The sequence below is a fragment of the Cryptomeria japonica genome, chromosome 11 (genome assembly GCF_030272615.1).
Source record: "Cryptomeria japonica chromosome 11, Sugi_1.0, whole genome shotgun sequence".
Classification (NCBI taxonomy): domain Eukaryota; kingdom Viridiplantae; phylum Streptophyta; class Pinopsida; order Cupressales; family Cupressaceae; genus Cryptomeria; species Cryptomeria japonica.
Window position 1 is genome coordinate 52,536,861 of NC_081415.1, and position 23,830 is coordinate 52,560,690.

A 23,830-nucleotide genomic window follows, 5' to 3' on the forward strand; every position below is an offset into this window, starting at 1 on the left:
CAGAGCAAGAAATGCCGCAATATATAAAATTCTTCAAATGACGCCAAATCAATTTTGCCTAGTCATATACAAACATTCCAGGGTTGGATCCAGATTTTATTATGCATCACTTAAATGTTATTCCAGGTGCCAAACCGGTTAAATAGAAATTAAGGAAGATATATCCTCATATTGTTCTTCTTGTCAAAGCAGAACTAAAGAAATTACTGGATGTAGGATTCATTAGACCTATAGCATATCCTCATTGGGTATCAAACATTGTTCCTATTTCCAAACTAGATAAAAGTATCAGAGTATGCACAGATTTTAGAGATCTTAATAATGCATGTCCAAAGGATGACTTTCTTTTGCCTAACATTGACATCATTGTGTATTTAACTATAGACACTCCATGTTTTCTCTAATGAATGGTTTATCTGAATACAATCAAATTAAAATAGCACCCGAAGATTAAAAAAAGACATCTTTCACATGTCCATGGGCTACTTTCTGCTGGAACGTCATTCTATTTGGACTAAAGAATGCAGGTGTTGCATATTAGAGAGCTATGACAACGATATTCCATGACATGATGCATACATTCATGGAAGACTATGTGGATGACATATTAGCCAAATCATACAATAGAGAAGCACATATAGGAATACTGGAAAAGATCTCTGACTGGTAAGAACAGTACAAGCTATGGCTCAACCCCAAGAAATGTGCCTTTGGTGTCACTTCAGGCAAGCTATTGGGATACATTGTTTCACCTAGGGGTATCAAAGTGTTAGGCTCAATATAGAAAGCTAGTGAACTGAGAGGGGAGGGGTGAATTAGTACTCCAAAACTTTTCTCTGATAATAACCTTACTGTTATGCATAAACAGAATAGTGCAATAACATAAAATAAAACTATAATCAACAGATAACAATCATACATGATTCACTCCATAACACATATATTTTGGTCATGCAAAAACTCTTGGTTAGAGAGAAAAACTGTGGTGGGGATGGCACCTACAACTTCACTACTGCAATAATAAAGAATGCTTGGTTAGAGCTACATTTAGCTATTTCTGATAGCTTACCCTGTTAGGAGTATTAAGATTAGTTAGATCTACCTTACTAAAGGATTTTTACAACACTGTATAAGTGTAGCACCTGGTTAAAGGATTTACAATTTATAGACTTGGTAAGAGTATTTTACCCTGTTAAAGGTTTCTCTTACAACTTCAAAATATTTCAATATAATCTTTACAAATATCTGCAACTTTACATCTGAAATGCTAAAGCAGATTCTATGTGCTCTGAATAAGATTACCTAGCTTGTAGCATACCTTGGTAACCCATAATGAAACTCGGTAAACCCTTTTGTTTACTCTATTCTTCGACTGTTCACTGATAACCTTCTCGATGACCTCTCTGTGTCTCTGTAACAGTCTTCCTTCATGCATACACACTGCTATCTCATTGTATCTCATATCACATCATATCATCTCATTTTTTCTAACCCTAGAATCATGTTGTATATATAGATCTCTTACAGCGGTGATCTGATTCATTGCTTCGATCTTACAAAAAGATTCTTTGAATGAATAACTAAACAAAATATCTCATAGGTTAGATTGGCCTTGTAATCATACACAATCTCATAGTGCAATTTCCAATACAAAAATGGTTAGATGTGCCTCGATCTTGTAACACGTTTTCATGTGCATGTCCAGGTTCAATGTATTTGGTAAAATGTTTCACTCAGTGAATATCAACTCGGTGAGTTAACTTTACCACTCAGTAGCCATGAAACTTTACTCGGTAAACAGCTCGGTGAATACTGTGTTATGTGACTGCTTTCTTCAGTAATCGACTAGACTGTTCATACCGACTTCTCTGTGTGTACCGACTGCATGATTTGGTAATACTAACCGACTAGAATATAGTATGACTTTGGATATGAAACTAATGGCAATTTGATAAGTAGTAACAATCTCCCCTTTTGACATTAGTTGAGATGTTTGACAAAAACTACTTACAAAGTCATAACTCAAAAACTATATACTTGACAAAATGACTATACTTGACAATATGTACAATAGTCAATAGTATATGCAGATATACTCCCCTTATCATTATCCTATACATAACTCTGAATTTTGCATGTTCGGTTCTGTTCTGTACTTGTGTGCTCTGAATGCTCTATATATTCTGCTCGGTATACTCCCTTTATATACAATACTCAAAATTGTGTTATCAAAACTGTACTACTCTCCAAGTGTAGAATTACTCCCTCTTTGCTAGGCTTTCCTCTATGTAGTAACATAATATTACTCCCCCTTTTTTGACAAACATTAAAAACTTAATTTACATCCGGAGGTGGTAACTAATCAAAACTAGTCTTATACTTGGTCTAGGCGTCAGTGAGGGCGATTGAGAGTGAGTCCTTGAGACTTTCCACTAATGAGTTATGTGCTTGAATATCAGATAAGAGTGATATCAAGCCATCAAGAGTGCTTCCCTCTTGGGTAGTTGATAAGCTTGTAGCTCGGTTGAGTTGCTCTTGGACTGATGAGAGATGAGGAAGGAATAATGTTTGAAGGGTCATTATATCCATCCTAATTTTATGCTCTTCATTCCTCAGTTCTAACTATTGAGCCATGAGCTGTTGTAGCTTTTGTAAAAATTATGAACTGAATTAGGCTCAGTGGTCAGCTTGGATGAGAGATCGGTGATCTCTTTCTCAATTGCATCAGTTTTATTTTTTATGTCTTTAATAAATAAAGAAAATGTACACAATTTCTGGAATAAATAAAGAATATGCTTGAGTTGAGTAGACAACTCAGCAATGAATTTGACAAGTTTTACCTTGCCAACATCAATTGATTTTTGGACTTCCTCTATCATTTTTGTTGTGAGCTCTTTATCCTTGAGCTTGCTTAGGTACTCGGATGCATCAACTCCAGATGTTTCAATCTGATTAAGGAGTTCATCCAACTAAATATGGATGCCTGCATCGGTTGACACTATTGCTGATGGTAGCATTTCTATGAGTAGTGTCCTAACCTTTTGAAGTACCTTGTTCTTTTTTTGTATGGTCAGTTGCTTCTCTTGTTCGGCCTTTGCTTTCCATAGTTCACCAAATTCAGTGAGTGCTTTCCCTTTTAATTTGGAAATGTCGACATTGGGCAACACGATCGATTTAGATAAGTCAAATTTAAAACCATGCTTTCTCACCTTCTTCTCTTTTCCTTTGGTCTAGGGCACTAAGACAAGTGCTTGTGAGGCTTTTTGTCCCTCGGTAGGTTTCTTAGTAGATGCAACACTCTGGACTGTTCCTGTAGCAGTTGTAGTGTCTTTGGATGGCTCGGTGCTAGGGGTCTTAGCTGTAATATTTGTTGTGCTTGTCTGTGCTTGAGACGTTTGATCTTTGGTTGTGTCTACTATAGCTTCAGATTTGTTACTTGTATCTTCTGCAGCTTCAGATTTGTTACCTTCGGTAACTTGTTCGGTGTCCTTGGGAGCTTTCATTGGGACTGGGGGCTTCACCGGTAGATAAGGCTGAACTTGTTCTAAGACCGATTCACTAGACACAAGTTTTGCATAAGTGGTGCCTTCAATCATTTCCTGCTCTGGTGCGGCTTCATCCATTACATCTTCATCAATTTGTATAGTGTCAACCGGGTCTGGACCTTGCTTGGTGACATCAACAATTTTAATTTGAGATTGTTCACCGACATCCTTTTGTTTGAAGATCTCCTGCCACTTGGCCTTAGTCTCATTCTCCACATCAATATATAGCCCATTCATCAATTTTAATGCTCTCTGTTTCACAAGAAATTTTGAATTGTATGCGGACAAATGCTCCTTGATTTCAGCTACAGACATGTCAGGAAATAAATGGATAAGACTTCTTTCTCTTATTTGTCTCTCCGAATCCATTGCATATTTCCACCTATTATCAATATGTGAGTAGAGTTCACTCGGAAGTGACTTTTCTAGTTCTAATGGTGCTAACCGAAACTTCAGAAGTGTACATATGACAACTTCTTCAATCTGTCATTTCTCATCATTATTCCTAGTCTCATACTTAACATATCTAAATCCTGCAAATCCTCCATATTCTTTAAGATTGGCACAAAAGTTTTCAACACTGTGAATGTTTACCTTTTAGCTCTTCACAATCTGGAATTTGTTTGCATCATCAGACTCTGTATCACTCGACTCTTTTGCCAAAATGAGTCTTTGAGTAGATTTCTTGTAAGTCTTTGTTACCTTAGGAATGACAATAGTCTTTTGTTTCTTGCTCAGTGATGCAGCTGATGCTCTGGTGTTGAGTCTCTTTGTTGGTGGAGTTGGCAGGGCCTTTGTGATGTCCTGTTTCTTTCTTTTTAGAACTTTTCCCTTTGGCAACTCTGTGCTCAATGTTATTGTAGCCTCCTGTGCTTCTGATTCTTCCTCGGTAATGCCAAGATTGCCTTTGACAGGTGTAGATGAGGATTCTTCTCTGAATTTCTCAGATAAACCTTTTATCATCTTTGTAGCTTTTCTTGTAGCCTTAGGAACTACAATGCTAATTTTTACTTTCTCCTTCACCTCTTCATAGGTTCCATACCTTAGCTCAGTCGCATGCCTTGGCAATGATAGGTAGGCATCAATTTGTTGTTGTGTGATATCATAATCAATTTCATAACCCATTGGTTGCAACGACTAAATCCTTGGTTCAATAGCATTTACATAGCAATAATCAGTGTCAACTTCAAAACATATATTGTCCTTGTATTTTTCGACCAACTGTGGTGGGATCCTGTACCTGTTGTGCATTTTCTCTTGAAATTTGCTAAAGTAATCATCCATGATATCATTAAAGTTATCTCCTAACTTCTTGATGTAATCAATGATCTAATGGGTGATAGGTCGGTGTAGCTCCCATACTACTTTACCGACTGAGGGAAAGAACTTCTCAAAATAGAAAAACATAGAAACAAGTAGTGAACCGAACTTTAGTGTGTTTTCCAAGTTGTTCTTCTTTGGCTTCCTTATTGTGTTCAGGTTCTCAAATAAGTTCTTTAGTAGCACTTCACATAAGTCTACTTTCATTCCCTTCTTTACTATTTTGTAAGCCAGGTCCACTTCAGCACATGGTACATTGTTTTCCCTTGCAGATTGGAAGAAATAGTAACCAATAACTCTAATTGCAAATTTTAGTTTAGCATCAGTGACATTACTCAATTTTAGTCCTCGGTAATCGGATTCTACTATGGTTAGACTGATTAGCTCCTTTTGTGATATCATTTTTTGTGCACGAGCATGATCGTAGATGGGATATCCGGTGATCAAGTGAATGACTTCCTTCATGGTCTTGAACGGTTGCTCTTGTAGCCACATGAAATCATCATGTACTCTGCTCAATACAAACTTAACCCATTGGGGTTTGAACACACGAGGATAGACTAGGGCTTCAGTTAATCCCTTGATTCTGATATGTTCAAATTTACTATCTAGTTTGCTGTCAGTGCACAGTTCATCATATGTGTCACTAATCTCTACATGACCGAGTTCCTCAACACGACACTTGGTAAAGAATCTGGCATCTTCTACCAATAAGACTCGATCCGGGATGAGTGAAAATACAGTTTTATCATCCGGTTCTAAGGTGACTTTAGGAGTTAGGGAATACTTCAGAGATGGCTTCTCCACATTTTGGACAACTATAGGGTCTTGGATCTTGGGCGCCATGGTAGATCTCGAGTAAAATGCGACAGATTATCCTTAGGGTTTACAAGTGACTTACTCTTCACACTCGGTAGACACTAGCAATTTGACTAGATCAGAAACCAGCTAAATAGTGTGAATAGATTGATGTAAATACCTGGAATATTTTCTCTGAATGAAGTTTGATCGCTTTGATTCACTCTGCTTTGCTTCTCGAAAACTTGGGTAAATGATAATGACTGCGAAAACACTTTTAAGTACTCAAAAATACCTTATCGGGCTCCCTGCAAGTTAGGTCAAGATATTAAATGCACTTGGTTCACCTTTTATAGATTTGCTCCATTTTTCGTTTTCACCAAGTACCCAACTTTGCTTTGTTAACTGACTTGACAGGTTTCCTATATACACCAACTTGACAGGTTTCCTTTTCTTGACTAATTTGAAATAGGTGCACCTAACTCGGTAGGTAAGGTGCTTTCTTCATCAGACATAATTTCTTTCTTTTTCCAAATCATCTTGAATTTTTCTTTTATCTCCTTAGTGTCTCTTCTCAGTTGATCTCTGCAATCTCCAACTAAATGTCCAACTTTGTGACAATGAAAACATGCCATACCGAGATTTCTCCATGATCTCCAGTTGTTCATTCCAAACCTTATAAAACACTTGGCACTTATATGTCCATATCTTCCACAACATTCGCACCATATCCTTGTATTGTAATCCCATGGTACTACTACACATTGTCGGTAAGGATCTATGTGAGTTCGGTAACCTCCAGTGTTTGCTTGGTGTGGATACTTCATGTAGTTCTTTTGCTTAAACCATCACTTCTCAATACTATGTCCATATCTATTGATGTTTTTACAAAACCCTTTGAATTTTGCCTTTTGATGGTTGTTAACAGACTTTATCCTACATTGATTAGGTATGTGACCATATTTATTGCAATTATAACAATATCCATTGGACTTAGAGATATTCAGTTGCTTACCTTTTCTGATCTGGCATATGTTGGCAATATGACCTTGATTTCCACAGTAGTAGCAAATAGGCTTCTTCCTTTTGATGTTATTCCTTTTTCCAACTTGTTTTGATGATTCTCCTCTCTCTGTACTATGAATTCCTTTCTCGGTAGAGTCTTTTCCTTTGTAACCGATTCCTCCATCTTTGTAGAGTCTTATTGTATTTAGTTGCTCATCCAACATCTTTGATGCTTCATAACTTTTCTCCAATGATTCTTTGCATTTCTTTTTTGTTTCAAGTTCACCAGTCAACCTTGATACTTCAAGTTTCAATAATTGATTTTCATCATTCTTCAAAATTGCTTCATGATGTGCATAACCTAGTTGATTTGTCATATTTTGTTGAATACCAGTTAATCTTATAATTTCATCATCCTTATCAGATACTAGAGCTTCAAGTTGTTGTTTCTCTCTTTGTAGATCTCTTGCTTTATCCTTAGCTATCCTTAATGCATCTAGATTTTCAGTCATTTGTGTACTGAAATGTTCATGTTCTCTTTTCATTGCTTTTAGTTGATCAGCCAATGCTTTGTTCTTTTCTTTCAACATTCCAATCATTTCTTCAGTTTCTTCAGATATACTGTTCTCAGATGATGTCTCGATTTGTTCCACTAGCTCTTGAGAATCCTACAAGTCATCAGATAATCTTCTCCTTACTTTCAAAGATTTTTAAATTTGCCTCTGCATGTCTACAATCACTTGATTTTCATTATCCAGCTCTTCTTGAAGATGCACAATCCTCTGAGATTGTTTGTAGCCTTCCATTGCTAAGATCTTTCTCTTTAGGTAGTTAAACCCTTTTCCAAGATTCAAGCTCTGATACCAATTGTTAGGCCCAATATAGAAAGCTAATGTACTGAGAGGGGAGGGGTGAATCAGTACTCCAAAACTTTTCTCTGGTAATAACCTTACTATTATGCATAAACAGAATAGTACAGTAACATAAAATAAAACTATAATCAACAGATAAAAATCATACATGATTCACTCCATAACACATATATTTGGGTCACGCAGAAACTCTTGGTTAGAGAGAAAAACTGCAGTGGGGATGGCACCCACAACTTCACTACTGCAATAATAAAGAATGCTCGGTTAGAGCTACATTTAGCTATTTCTGATAGCTTACCCTGTTAGGAGTATTAAGATCAGTTAGATCTACCTTACTAAAGGATTTTTACAACACTATATAAGTGTAGCACCTGGTTAAAGGATTTACAATTTATAGACTTGGTAAGAGTATTTTACCCTGTTAAAGGTTTCTCTTACAACTTCAAAATATTTCAATATAATCTTTAAAAATATCTGCAACTTTACATCTGAAATGCTAAAGCAGATTCTATGTGCTCTGAATAAGATTACCTAGCTTGTAGCATACCTTGGTAACCCATAATGAAACTCGGTAAACCCTTTTGTTTACTCTATTCTTCGACTGTTCACTGATAACCTTCTCAATGACCTCTCTGTGTCTCTGTAACAGTCTTCCTTCATGCATACACACTGCTATCTCATTGTATCTCATATCACATCATATCATCTCATTTTTTCTAACCCTAGAATCATGTTGTATATATAGATCTCTTACAGCGGTGATCTGATTCATTGCTTCGATCTTACAAAAAGATTCTTTGAATGAATAACTAAACAAAATATCTCATAGGTTAGATTGGCCTTGTAATCTGGTAAAATGTTTCACTCGATGAATATCAACTCGGTGAGTTAACTTTACCACGTGGTAGCCATGAAACTTTACTCGGTAAACAGCTCGATGAATACTGTGTTCTGTGACTGCTTTCTTCAGTAACCGACTAGACTATTCATACCGACTTCTCTGTGTGTATCGACTGCATGATTTGGTAATACTAACCGACTAGAATATAGTATGACTTTGGATATGAAACTAATGGAAATTTGATAAGTAGTAACACGAAGTAGATCCATCGAATACCAAAGAAATCATAAAAATGGCATCTCCCAGGAATATCAGTCAACTCAAATCACTCTGAGGAAGACTACAGTCAATCAAAATATTTGTTGCTCAGCTAGAAAATAAATGTCAACCATTTACTCATCTGTTGCACAAAAAAGTTAATTTCAAATGGGATAATCAATGTGAGGATGAATTCAACAAGATCAATGCCTATCTAATGAAACCACCCATCCTAATGTCACCAATTCCAGGAAAGACGTTGTTACTATATGTATCAACCACCAAAGTATCATTAGGAGTTATGCTCACACAATAGGATAATGAAGGAAAAGAATGCGCTATCTACTACATTAGCAAAACATTAGTAGGATATGAGCTCAACTATTCATCAATAGAAAAAGAATGCTTAGTGGTAATGTTTGCTTCTCAAAAATTGAGACACTATCTACTATCTCACTCTATCAAGTTGATTGCTAAAATCGATCCATTGAAGTATTTTCTCAGCAAGGTGACATTAACAGGACGATTAGCAAAATGGATCATGATCCTAAGTGAGTTTGATATTGAGTATGTCGATAAAAAATCTATCAAGGGGCAAGTAATTGTAGACCAACTAGCAAAGGTAGCGCTTCAAGATGATTGTCCTTTACACATTGAATTTCCAGATGCTGACATCCTAGCAGTCACCACAAAGACATGTCATTTGTACTTTGATGGTTCATATACACAACATGGATCAGGAGAAGACATTCTATTCATCACACCACAAGGTCATACAATTCCAAAAGCGTACAAATTAAGCTTTCCATGCACCAATAATACAGCAGAATATCAAGCTTTGGTCACCAGAATAAAGATGGCCATAGAATGGAACATTACACAACTTCAAGTCTTTGGAGACTCTCAGCTCGTCATCAATCAAATTAATGATGACTATCAAACAAAGGATGAAAATCTAATTACTTATAAGAAGATGTTGATGATGTCAAGAAATAGTTCATTGAAACAAATTTTGAGTAGATTCCAAGGAATGACAACAAAGCAGCAGATGTCATGGCAACACTTGCGTCTCTACTTCAGACACAGGAAAATCAAGAGCATTACAAATTCTTGGTGGAAGAGTTGTTTTACCTAGCACATAATTGTCTTGATTCTCAAACTATATGTCACCTTGTTAGGAATTATTCCTCCCGCTACGGAAAAATGTATACATACTTGAAAGATAACATCCTCCCTCCTGACTTGTCAAAGAGCCAAAAGAGAAACTTTATTCGCCAATCCTCCTACAATACTCTTGTCACGGATACCCTTTTTAAATGCGGTCTAGATGGTACTCTTTTAAGATGTCTCAAGCAAGAATAATCTGAGAAGGCCTTAAATGAAGTCCATAACGACATTTATGGCACTCATTTAAGTGGTCTTACCCTTTCGAAAAAATTCATATGCTTGGGCTATTATTGACCAACTATGGAATGAGATTCTTTTCAGATAGCTAAAACATGCAAATAATGTCAGATCCATGGGAATTTCCACGCCCTATTATCCACAAGGGAATGGACAAGTAGAAGCATCAAATAAAACTATTATGAAAATCCTCAAAAAGACAGTGAATGATGTTGGCAAAGATTGGCATGTTCAATTGAACCCTTCTCTATGGGCCTATCGTACCAGTATCTGCACACCAACAGGAGACACACCTTTCTTTCTTGTCTATGGATTAGAAGCACTACTGTGAATAGAAGTAATGATACCTTCTCTACGAGTATCCTTAAAAGGCCTAGTTATCCCAGATGAAGAACAACGAGTATCTAGATTGCAAGAGTTAGAATTGATCCATGAATGGAGACAAAGTGCCTTTGATCATTTGAAGGTGTATCATCAAAGAATGTGTTGAAGTTATAATCACAAGGTCAAACCATGAGCTTTTCAAGTTGGAGAACTAGTACTAAAGGAAAATCTACACAACCAGGAAGATCGAGAAAAGAAGGAAGTTTCAACCAAATTGGTTAGGTCCATTTGTGGTCACAATAGTATTTAGGTCAGAAGCATATTAGCTATCAACACGAGATGGGGATCAGGTCGAGGAACCCATCAATAGCATGCATCTAAAGAAGTTTTATGTGCAGAAAATCCAAAAATAGTGAAAAAGCAGACAAATCAAAAATAGTGAAAAAGCAAAAAATCCAAAACCAGTGAAAAAGCAGAAAAAATAAAAAACAGTGAAAAAACAGATAAATCGAAAACAATGAAAAATTAGAAAAATCCAAAAACAGTGAAAAAGCAGAAAAATCCAAAAATCATGGAAAAACAGAAAATACGAAAACAACAAAAATGGAGAAAAAAATCAAATATTAGAAAAAGTGCAATAAAAACAGATGATGAAAACCTGGCAACAGGCGCTATTTGTCAATTAGCTCTTCCATCTATTGGTCCATTCATCCTTCTGCTTACATTTCATTCTCCATCAATGTTATTCATATCCATAATAGGCCTTTGTACATACGCAGGCCTTGCGGGTGATTCCACACCATCTTTTGGATAATTGGATTTATCATAATAAGTTTGTTTCTAGGCTTGGGGCAAAATCCTGCACCTAGCTGGGGGCAAAATTTTTGATCATTTTGAGCTTAATCAAACAGGTAGAACAATAGCTAGATAACTCTTGTCAAGCGAAACTGAGACACATCCAACATTGAATGCAAGATCAAATTATCACCCATCAACCTATCACATGTCAGTCTAAGCACGACACACACATATCAATGGATGTTATCTTTTGACTAATGATTTTAAAACTTTATCAATAATGGTTCAACTTATCTATCTTGATTTTCGCTATCATGATTTCTGAGTGACTCTAGGATGTCTCTGACTAGAGGAACATGATATTTTTCTTGTCTGGTGTCTGTAAATTAATCATTAATATGTGCAAATTTGTCTCAGGACATGATCATCAGAGTATCATTGAAGGCATTTTTTATTTGCATAAAGAAATGGTTAATATTGCCTATTTTACGCAAGCAACACTCAAGTCATCTTGGTTCAATTATACCTTGATGCTTGTGCTAACTTGCAATATCAAAATCTAGGAAAGTAGTGCTCAGGTCATCATGGTTCAATTATACCATCGATGTTTGCACTCACTTCCCACATTTTAAAAAGCTCAATGATAACAAAAATAAAAAGCAATAACCTACTGACTGGTCTGATCACAACATTGCATTTCATTTGCATTTGCATTTAGCTGCATTTCATTCTTGAATAGGATCACAAAAGCTCATTTTATCCAAGGCCAAATCTATCACAGAAATCATCAATGTATCATCATAGGTGTATACACAATCAAATCGATGACTCATCCCTCTCCTGATGTTGTCAAACCAAAGAGACTCTTATGCTATTCCCCCAATTGTGCCAACATCAGCACATCTAAATCTTCCTGCAAAATGATATCAACAAAATGTCAGTTCTTTATTAAATAAATCTTATCAATTCTATCATGTCTTATACATGATGTATCTTTCCTAGAACCAGTCGTTCTGATCAAGTCTTATATAGGATATATCATTCCTGAAACTAGACGCTTTGATCATCTTTGTCTTATACGAGAGGTTTCATTTGTGAAACCAAACTTGATCTTAATCTCATCAATCAAACTCTATCAATCATCGCATCAAGAACCACATCACAGAGATCGAAGAACTCACATTTTCATCAATCAGCGTTGTAGAAATCAAATCATTTCTAATCGGGAAATCAATTTTGCAATGATTTAAACACTCCAAAGGTCATTTATCTCAATTGATCTCCCGAGGGGGTATCATTGTATCGCAATTTATCAATCAATGTCTGGGGCATCCTATCAAACCAATATCACATAAATTTTGTCAAAATGAGATTATTCTTTGAATCAACTCATCATCACACCTCGCTTCAAAGAGGGGCAAAATGTATACACCTAAAAATCGTCTGAAGACAATTAATTAAATAAGCAATTATTTAATTAATCCTCCTTCCCAATTTAATTGAATTCATTAGAAATTTGATTAAATCCCCCATTCATCTACTTATAAATAAATCTAATGATTTATTAAATTAGTTCATTTCAATAGTTCCTTTGATTAATTAATTTAAATTGATTAATCCTCCCCCATTTAATTCATTTCTTCTAATCTCCTAATTAATTAAAACAAATCAATTTATGAATTGTTGAAAGTTAATTAGCCTTTTCCTATTAGTTGAATTTTTAAATTCAAATCCCACATGGCTCCTAACTTCTAACCACCTAACCTAACCACCCCCTAACCTAACCCATTTCATGTAAACCTGGGTTTAGCTAACCCTATCCTATCTTGCACATCCTAACCTCCTATGGGTTGGATATTCTCCCCTTGAGACACATGGAACTTATGCCACATGTCTCCTCCCTTGGACACTTTACCTCTTATGAGAAAGGCTCCTTGACACTTGTCACCATAGAGATGACAAGTGTCCCTCCCTCCAGCCTCTTCTCCAACCTCCTCCAATTTGGCCCTTGATATCTTCACATTCAATCTTGACCATTGATTCCTGCCACCTCACCCATGGCCTTGGAAATCCTATAAACATCCCCCATTTTGGAGCACAAAGGATCCCATCTCATCTTGTCTCAAGCATTGTTATTATAGGCATATCATTTCTAGCATTCTAGTTTAAGAATTGTTATTATAGGTAATTGCATCTTAGATCTAGTTTAATTTGATCATACTCTAGCATAATTGTTGAATCATATAGCAGTATTTGAATAGTCAGAGTAAGTTGAATCAGAGACATATGAGATGGGTAGAATTTTTGTAGAGTTACACCTTTTTGTTGAAGCATAGAAGTGAGAAATCTAACAAAGTTGTTGATGCATTTAGTAGAAGAAGGAATTTGTTGACAAAGATGAGAGTGACAAAATTAGGATTTGAGGAGTTGAAGACCTTGTATGATGATGACCCAGATTTTGCAGAACCTTGGAGAGCATGTAGAGAACCGGTTATGGTAGAGAGAAGCAAGTGGTTGGATTACTTCATTTAGGATGGGATGTTATTCAGAGGAGTTCAGTTGTGCATACCTAAGAGTTCTATGATGGAGAATCTAATAAAGGAGAAACATAGTGGAGGATTAGCCAGACACTTTGGTGTTGATAAAATAGTAGCAGTGGTGAGTAATCATTACTTTTGGCCCCAGGTTTATAAGAATGTTAGGAAATATGTGCAAAGTTGTAGAGCTTTTCAAGTTGCAAAGGGTAGTAGTCAGAATGTGGGATTGTATAAACCTTTGACAATACTGGAGAGACCTTGGGAAGATATAAGCATGGATTTCATACTAGGATTGCCTAAAACACTAAGAGGGAATGATTCTTTATTTTTGGTAGTGGATAGATTCTTGAAGATGGCTCATTTCATACCTTGTAACAAAACATCAGATGCAATACATATAGCAGACCTATTCTTCAAGGAAGTGGTGAGCTTGCATGGATTACCTAAGAGCATAGTTTTAGATAGAGACACTAAGTTTGTTGGTTATTTTTAGAGAACACTTTGGAAGAAGATGAAGACAGATTTGAAGTTCAGTTCTACTTTTCACCCACAGACTGGTAGATAGACATAAGTAGTTAACCAAATCTTGGTAAATTTGTTAAGATGCTAAGTTGGAGACAAAACCGGAAGTTGGGATTTGATTCTTTCACAAGTAGAGTTTGCCTACAATAATTCAGTAAACAGGAGTACTGGAAGGACACCTTTTGAGATTGTTACTAGAGCACACCCTAGAGGTATATCAAAATTAAGAGATATTATCAGTGAAGACTGAAGAAGTGCAGAAGCAGAAGAATTTGCAGATCACTTGAAGGACTTACATATTCAAGTTAAGCAACATTTGGAGGACATGAACAACAAGTATAAGGAGAAAGCAGATGAGAAGAGGAGACATAAGGAATTTTAAGTTGACAATGAAGTGATGGTGTATCTGAGAAAAGAAAGAGTCTCGATTGGAACTTCTGACAAGTTGCAAATGAGGAAGTTTGGACCTTGCAATATTTTGAGAAAGTTTAGTTCTGGAAATGCATATGAAGTAGAGTTACCAGATAGTCTGAGTATTTCAGCTATATTTAACATTGCAAATCTTCATCAGTATCATGAACCAGAATTCGGTGAGGAAAATATTGCAGACTTGGAGAAGCAGTTGCCCCGAAAGGAACTAGATCATATTGAAGACATTTTGGACAATAGGATTGGGCATAGTACCCGGAGCAGTCAGCATAAGGAGTATCTTGTGAAGTGGAAGGATAGATTAGTTGAAGATTCATCTTGGGATTTCTCAGGCAGAGGTAGACCAACTTGGTTTTACTCTGACCCCAACAAAGTGAGAGACTCTCTTTTTCAACAACCCCAGATGTCTGATGCAGGAGCATCCCCAGTTCATGGCAATCTTGCATCAACAAAAAATATTTCCTTTCTATTTTGCATTTCATTATGCATTTTTGGGCATTGGCTCACTGAATCTTGAGGAGTTGGACTTTTCTTGAGGACTTGATCATCTACCTTATTCCCAAACCATCAAGAATTTGGATCATTTTCTGGCAAGTTATTGCTATCAGTTTCTGAGATAGTTTTCTGGTACTGGTTGCCTCGTTGTAACCTACTGGGATCTACTGGATCCCTTTCATAGCTTGCGGAGCCATGAGCATTGATTCTGATGTTTCATGGCATGTGGTTGACCTTCCCTTTGATCTACACTTCATCCTTTATATTTTTAAAGGAATTTCTTTGGCGGAGGTTGACCTTGTTTTTTTACACATTAGGTCTTGTTCTTCGGTATTTGATCCCTTTTGGGATGACTGGATCCTATTAGATCATATAAATCATTGTAATTGAGTACTAGAATGTATACCAATTAAGATATGGGAACATAGAAGATAGATCTGGGAAGATAGATCTGAATATTTGAGGTCCCAGTTGTGATATGTTATGTGATTAAACATGGTTTAGTAGGCCAGTGAGCTAGTTTATGTAACCCAATTGCTACCGGTTGATTGTAAATAATTTTCATGATATAAGTAATTCATTTTTGCATTGCCTCCTGATAGTTCTGATACTTAATATAAGTACAGATCCAATAGCCAACAAGATGAGGGGGGGTGAATCATACAAACTTAATCATCCATAAAAAGATCAGATTCAACCTCAGTAACATATACTTCAGTAATATAACCAAAACTGTTAAACATGCAAACTCAAAAGCATATAAACATCATAAACCTCATAACACCAGATTTAATGTGGAAACCCAAATAGGGAAAAACCACTGTGGGATTTTGGACCCACTAAGAAATATACTCTTCTAGAGTATGCTCGGTTAAAAGAAAATCCTATTAAAGATTACAAACACATTTCTAGATGTGACCCGGTTAAGGGATTTCCCTCAGATCTGTTAGGATCTTCACCTTGTTAGAAGTGACCTTGTTAAAGGATTTCAAACACTCAATCAGAATGTCACCTTGCTAGAGGGTTTTACAAATAAGACTGTTAAGTCCACTTGGTTAAGAGATTTTCTGTCACTTTCACAAAATAACAATAATAAAATCTATCTGCAACTTCACATCTAAAATGCTAAAGCAAATTCCTATTTGTTCAATACAATCTAGACATAGAACTAATATTGTCTATCTGCTGGGCTTCTATACTCTGTTATTCTAATAGGTCTTCAAGCTTTTGTGCTCGGTAATCACTATGTAGCATCCCTGTGCATACACTTGCCCACATACATTGTTTATCAACAGTTTCCTATTTATAAACAATTAGGTAACCGCTTAATCTCCTTGATCACATTTCCCATGATCAATCATAGCCATTAGATCTTTGATCTTTGTCCAAGTTCAATGCATCTTTCGATCTGAAAATGTTTTACCCCACCTTGGAACTTGCATATTAGTCTTGGAACTTGTGCCAGGGTATTGCGGGTCAATTTGAGTTGTAGATCTTCATGCTGACTTTTCATTGCCTTAGATTCGTTAACAAACTTCTTCCATGGCTCACCAATCATTTAATCAATTCCAGCTCATCAGCTTCCTTCATTAAATAACGCATGCAAACATTTAATGCATTCTGTTATAGCTCGGTTACAACTCAGTGAATACTAAACTTCACTTGGTAGACATTCCACCTTCATTAACTGATAGCGATAACCTTAGGTTTTACCGACTAGGTTCCTTAGGGTTTACCGACTAGGTTCTTTGCTTGATAACATAGTATAGTATTGACCTTTACAATTTACAACATATGTATGATGTTAAAACAATCTAAAACATCATGATCTCATCATTGTCTGACTCAGTACTAGTTGCCCATTGAATACCTTATTCATCCCCTTATTCATCATATTCTTTCCTGTGTCTTTTATCGACATCTATATATTCTTCAATTCATACTTCTCATGATATGGCAACATCATACTGAATTAGAAAATCAATTTCTTGACATCAATGACAAAATAATAATATCAAGATAGTAAAACATCCTTAATCAGTTATATCCATAATCATCAACAACCTTCTCAATATCCTTATTGAAATGCCAAGAATCTTTCATTGTCTGTTATAATGCAATATTGCCAACACCTCCATCATATCCTTGTGTTTCCATTGTGTTTACTCTTGTTAACTGGCCCATATTGATCTCTTTGAGCTATCTCCTAACCAGTGTCTACACCAAGGTCCATCTTCCTTAATGGAAAGGAATACAACTTCATCTCCTTCTGATTCTTCATCTGTAATACCTTCATTATAAGCATAATAACAGTTCTTCTGATTCCTATACTTTTGATTAGGCTTGTAAGGCTTATCATACTTCTCATGATTTTCATATCTATCATTCCTATCATCCTTATCAAACTTATCATGCCTGTCATACTTAGCCATTCTCTCTAGGCATCTAGAAGAAAAATGTCCTATCTTATTACAAGAGAAACATTTCAAAGGCAAATTTACATCATACTTACCGGTTCCTTTAGGAAATCTCTGGGAAATCAATGCTTCAAGTTCATCCAGCTCTATTTCTTTCTCTTCCATCTCTCTTCTCTCTCTTTCACACCTAGATATTCTACACTCATTTGGATCATATCTCTTCTTACCGGATAGAGATGCAGATGCTCTGAATGCAGTCTCAAACTTTCCACATGATTTTCCAAACTCACTTATCTCAAATGCAACAATCTTTCTAGCCAACATATCTCTTGTCACTATAGTCACACTTCGAATCTCATCAATAGCAACAACCATATGTTTATAAGCAAGAGGCAAAGATCTCAGCACCTTAGCAACAATTTCATCTTCCTCAATGGTTCCACTAACACATCTGATACCTAGGACAAGATCATTCACCTTAGCCATGAAAGAGTGTATGTTCTCATCATCTCCAATCTTCAACATCTCATATTTTCCTTTTAAACTCTGCAACTTAGCAACCTTCACCTATTTATCATCTTCATACAGAATCTAAAGCTTTACCTAGGGCTCATGTGTGGTCTAAAGTCCCATTACATTTGGCATCTCATAATCAGTTAGGGAACTAAGCAATGCTTCCTACGCTCTAATATTATGTCCAGCTTCCTTGATCTCACTAGGAGTAGTTGGTCCATTCAGAGGAACAATGTAGACATTCTTTGTAATCTTCTAATAATCTTCACCAAGACATTTCAAGTGCACTTCCATCTAGTCCTTCCATATAGCATAGTTACTCCCATCAAATCTCAGACTATCCTTCTTAAAGATAACACCTTGAGTTGCCATCCCAGATCTCCTCAAGTGATTAAGCTTCTACCGGAGGATCCAACTCTGATACCAATTGTTAGGAATATCCAAGAAGGAAGACTAAGAAGGAGGGGGGGGTGAATTAGTCTTTACTGAAATATCAAACTTAATCACAAAACCTAGATCTGATAAACTACAGTAACAACAAAGATAAGAAAATTGAGAGTAAAACACACAACAACGAGATTTTGACATGGAAAACTTGGTTAAGGGAAAAACAACAGTGGGAACCTACCCATAGTAAGATGATACTCTGTAGTAGTATGTGAAAATATTATAATGGGGAATGCACATGCATTCAGGCACACTGCCTAGAGCTCACTGCTCAAAATACAATGACCCAAAAGGCTACAACCCTCAGGGAAGTCTCACTAACTTACAATAAGATTCGGACTACAATCTGGAAGAAATGAACTGAAAGAATAGCATCTCCAAATGCTTCATTACAGTTCCAGATAAGCATAGATTGTTTTCTATGCAACACCAATCTCTCCTCAATCACAACACCAAAGGATGAATCACTTGTTCACACATAAGCCTCTCTTTGATAATGCAAACATAACATCGACACCTAAATTACATGAACATGTCACCTATATATACAAATCATCAACCTTGATAACAAGGTCAGCTAAACCCTCGACCCTCAATTACAAAATTATATCACACGATATAAAGATCGATCACCAAACCAATATAATGGTTTACATAGCATAACATGGACTAAAACAAATTCCCAAACTCTCAACTCCATCAGAAATTATGCCAAGATCAACCACAACATGATACACCACTAGGAAAACTACATAACACGAAAATCATCATCGAATCATAGAAACCACCAAAAACTTGCACAACAATCAATGCAGGTCATCAAAAAAAAAGGACATAACTAAAAAACACTAGCAAGCACATTAGAATCATCAGGAATAGCTACACCAACATCACTTATCAAATCTTCATTTGTCAATGACTGAAAGCTCAAAAACACAACCAATCAGCAACTATCACGAAGAAAGATAACTTGCACAGTACCAAATCACAATCCATCTGAAATGAAGATACACAAGACCATCCCAAACAATATCCAAAAAAATCAGCACAAGATCTGATCATACTGAAATATACTAGAGGAAATATTGAGCTCTACAAAATAGTGATCATCAAAACAATACTACAAACCGGATCATAAGATCTTCCCAATCTGCAATCACCGAAGCAATACATAGGAGTATGTTGACATCAATGAAAACAACATATCCTAGCAACATCAATGACCAACAATATCCAACAATCTTGGCATTCCTTTTTTCATGGGCTCAAACAAATCTAAATTTTGGAATTAAGTAATTGATAGATTAAAAGCTAGAATATCAGCTTGGAAAGCTAGATAGCTCTCTTTCTTAGGTCATATTCTTCTTATCAAATCAGTCCTAGAAGCTATCCCAAGTTACTTCATTGCTGTCCTTAAGGTTCCTAACTCGGTTATCATGAAAATTGAAAAACTAATTAGAAATTTTCTATGGAAATTGACCTTATCAAATGCAATAAAAATTCCATTAATTTATTTGGATTGTATGTCTCTTGACAAATGTTCAGGGGGAGTTGGATTGCACCAAATCTCTAAAAGAAAATGCATTTGGAGGTAAGTTGATTTGGAAAATGTATTCTAATCCATCTGCCATATGGTATCAACTTATGCAAGCAAAATATTTAGATTCCTCTCAACCAACTAGAGTGTTTACTATTTCAGATCCACCTGATGGTTCACAAATATGGAATTTTATGATGGTATCTTGGGATGTTGTTATAAATTTTGTTTCATGGAAACTTCACAATGGAGAAAGTATATAGTTTTGGAATGACTCATGGAATGGACTTCCTCTATTATGGGAAGTTGTTGATCTTCAAGCAGCAATTCCAATTATCTCACATGCTTGGGGAAATAAGGTAATAGACTATATAGATGCAGTTGAATTATTCTCAGGGAAAGGTTTTTGGAAAGACTTAACATTTATTCATATGCAAGATGATCAAAAGAGATTGTTCAAGCAAATTCTATCTCAGAGGTCAGTCTGCATTAGGAACAAATCAGATGTGATTATTTGGGCCGCATCCAAGGATGGAAATTATTCAGTAAGGTAGGGATATCAGACAATTTAGAAAAGGGAACATGGGCAATCCTTGCAAAGGGCGTTCTCATTTTGTTGGAACTCTATGATTCTTCCAAAAGCAGGCAGTTTTTCATGGCTTGCACTCAAAAACATAATTCTCACTAGTGATAGATTGGTAAGACTTAATATTGTTGAACCATTTAAATGTGTCTTGTGTGGAAATAAGTTCGATTCAGTTGATCATCTTTTTATTCAATGCTCATTCTCTTTACAATGCTGGAATTTTTTTATGGGCAAGCTAAGTTTTTCTACATCTTAAACTAACACACTATGGGACTGGTTTCAATCTTGGCCCATTTTGCACATAAATGCACTCTTCTCAAGCTTTTGGAGAGTTATTCCAATATTAGTAATATGGTCAATTTGGTGGGAAAGGAACAAGAGAATATTTAGAAAATAATTTAGCACAATTGATAGAGTTCAAGAACGTATTGAAAGGTCCATCTCTGAAGTGGTAAATTCATACTTTCAAAATCACAAGCAATGCAATTCAGTTTTTACATCATGGGATAGTAGCATTCTCAAGAATTGGAAATTTGTTGTCTTTTAATGTAAGCCAATACCTTCCCCATAATATTAAAATTGATAGAAGTCAGATCAAATGGCATCCTCCCTCTCCTCAATTTGTTAAAATGAATTTCGATGTAGTATCAAGAGGGAATATGGGTGCATCTAGGGCAGGCATATGTATTAGAGATCATTCAGGCATATTGCTAGCATGAAAATCAATATCTTTTCCAGTTGGAACAAATAATGAAGCATAAACTTGTGCATTATTACAAGGTATTCTATTAGCAAAGAAGATGGGGATCAAAAACTTGCATGTTGAAGGTGACTCTTTAATCATTATCAATGCTTGCAAGAATCATAGAAGTCTGAATTGGCATATTAAGTATATTTTTCAGTAGGTATGGGATATACTTGATTCATTTGAAAGTTATGTTTTAACTCATACCTATCAAGAAGGAAATAAAAATGTAGATTTTCTAGCAAATTTGGGAGGAGATGGGACCGAATTATGCATTATGGACGGTGGCCCTAGTTTATACAATTATCCAAATCTTCAAATGATGATTCTGAATGAAAAACATTCATTTAAAAGTGGATAACATTCATATTAAATGGGTTCTTATCTAGAGTAAATATTTCTATCCGGGTATTCAATATCAAGTTACTCTACCGATTGGGGGAAGGTCATGTCATCATGTTCCATGACATCATCTGAAACATTTTAAAGGTGATTTATGATTACACATCAAGGAGATGGAGATATAAGCGATGCAGAAAGTGTTAAAGATTTTGAATTGTCTGAATGGTGCCCTTTCCATGTACAACATCAAGTGTCATGCATAACAAAAGGACTGATTTTTTGCTAACTTGTTTTGTAATTATTGCAGATTGCAGAATATTTCTCATGGACTATTTGCCATGAAATGTTTGGGTTAAGTTGCAGGTGTAAGATTGGGAGAGACCTTTGTCAAGGCTCATCTCAGATGACTCTTTGGGGCAGTTTTTTCCCTCTTCATCAACACCAATTCACTTGCAGAAATCTACTTCTAAGTGGGAATTCATACAACGATGTTTATGATAATATTAAGAGATCTCTGGAATGACAAAGCTTCAAACATGTCAAATTTTCTCTGCATTTTAACGGTAGGGTGCTTGGAGATGAGCTTTGTGTGCAAAGTCAGAATATGGTTTATGTACTTCTTATTATGTTAGAGCATGATGCCAATGAAGAGGGAAGAAATGTTCAGCTTCACTCTTCTTTTCCAGATTTGAATGTTGCAGTAGGGCTAGATGCTACTGCAAGTGTAGTTCCTAATGTTGTTGGCACCTCTCATTCTCCAATTCATGGGCAGACAACAAATGTAACAATGGAACAAGGAGTTGTAGTTGTAGATGACATTATTGTGGTCATGGAAGATTAGTTGGAAGGGTGTTTCTTTTATGACTATGCTATGTTTTCTATTGTCTCTTATTATAGTTTGGCTTTTAGTTTTCAAGCCATTTTGTTTCATTACGATAATTCTAGTCATTTTGGCATAGCTTTTTATCAATTTTGGGATAGCAATGTAAATTCTTGGCTATAGAGAGCCTTCTATCTTATCATATATTGTATCTTCTCTTTTATTATTAATATAATTATATTGGCTTCTTTCCTTATTCTTAAATATATATATATATATGGTAATTTTTAATTATTATAATTTTGGATCATTGTTATTTTAAAATTATATTAGAATAATTATATTTATGTATATTAACTACAACTCTTATTTTAAAAAATAATATAAACTAGCAATTGCACTTTGGTGTGCAATGGATAAAGAGGTGTGGAAGGTCAATAGGCATGTAGTTCATGAGTTCAATTTGTGGCCATGATGTTGTTTGTGTAACAAAGCACTTAATTGAGAGGTGATAGCTTAAAATCAACTATTCATCCAAAGGATTTAATCAGAACTAAAATGAAACCTTTGAATTGAGAAGATAATCAAGTCTTATTAGCAACAAGCTCATGTTATGTTTGCAATGGGTGAGCGAGAGAGAGAGGTTGAGATAGGTCTAGAAAGAGGTATATATAACAGGGTAAGAGTGAGAGAGAGATAGGTAAAGAGATAGATATAGAGATAGAGAAGAAGATGAAGCTATTTATGGAGTCAAAGATAGAGATGGAGAACAAGGAGAGAAAAATGGAGAGAAGGAGAGAGATATGAGAGAGATGCAGATAGATAGGGAGAGGAATGTATAGATATGGAAGAGAAAAATAAATATTTGGAGAGAGATAAATACTTAAAAAGATAAAGATAGAGATATGAAGTGATATATAGATAGAGGTAAAGATATGGTGGTAGAGAGTGATAGAGATAGAGGGATGGATGAAAGAAGTGACATGGAGAGATAGATATAGAGAGGAAAAGAGATGGATATAGAGGTCCAAAAAGAGGGAGAATGAGAGAGAGATGGATAGGAGGAGGCATGTCTAGACATTAGGGGGAGATATGAAGATAGAGAAAAAGAGGAGGGAAAAAAGATGGAGCAAGGGTGATGGGGAGATAAATATTGAAAAAGAGGAGATAGAGAGGGAGAGACAAAGAGGAAGAGATAGAGAGATATATAAAGGAAGATGGAGAGATGATATATATATATATATGGTGAGATAGAGCTAGAGAGTTAGAGATATA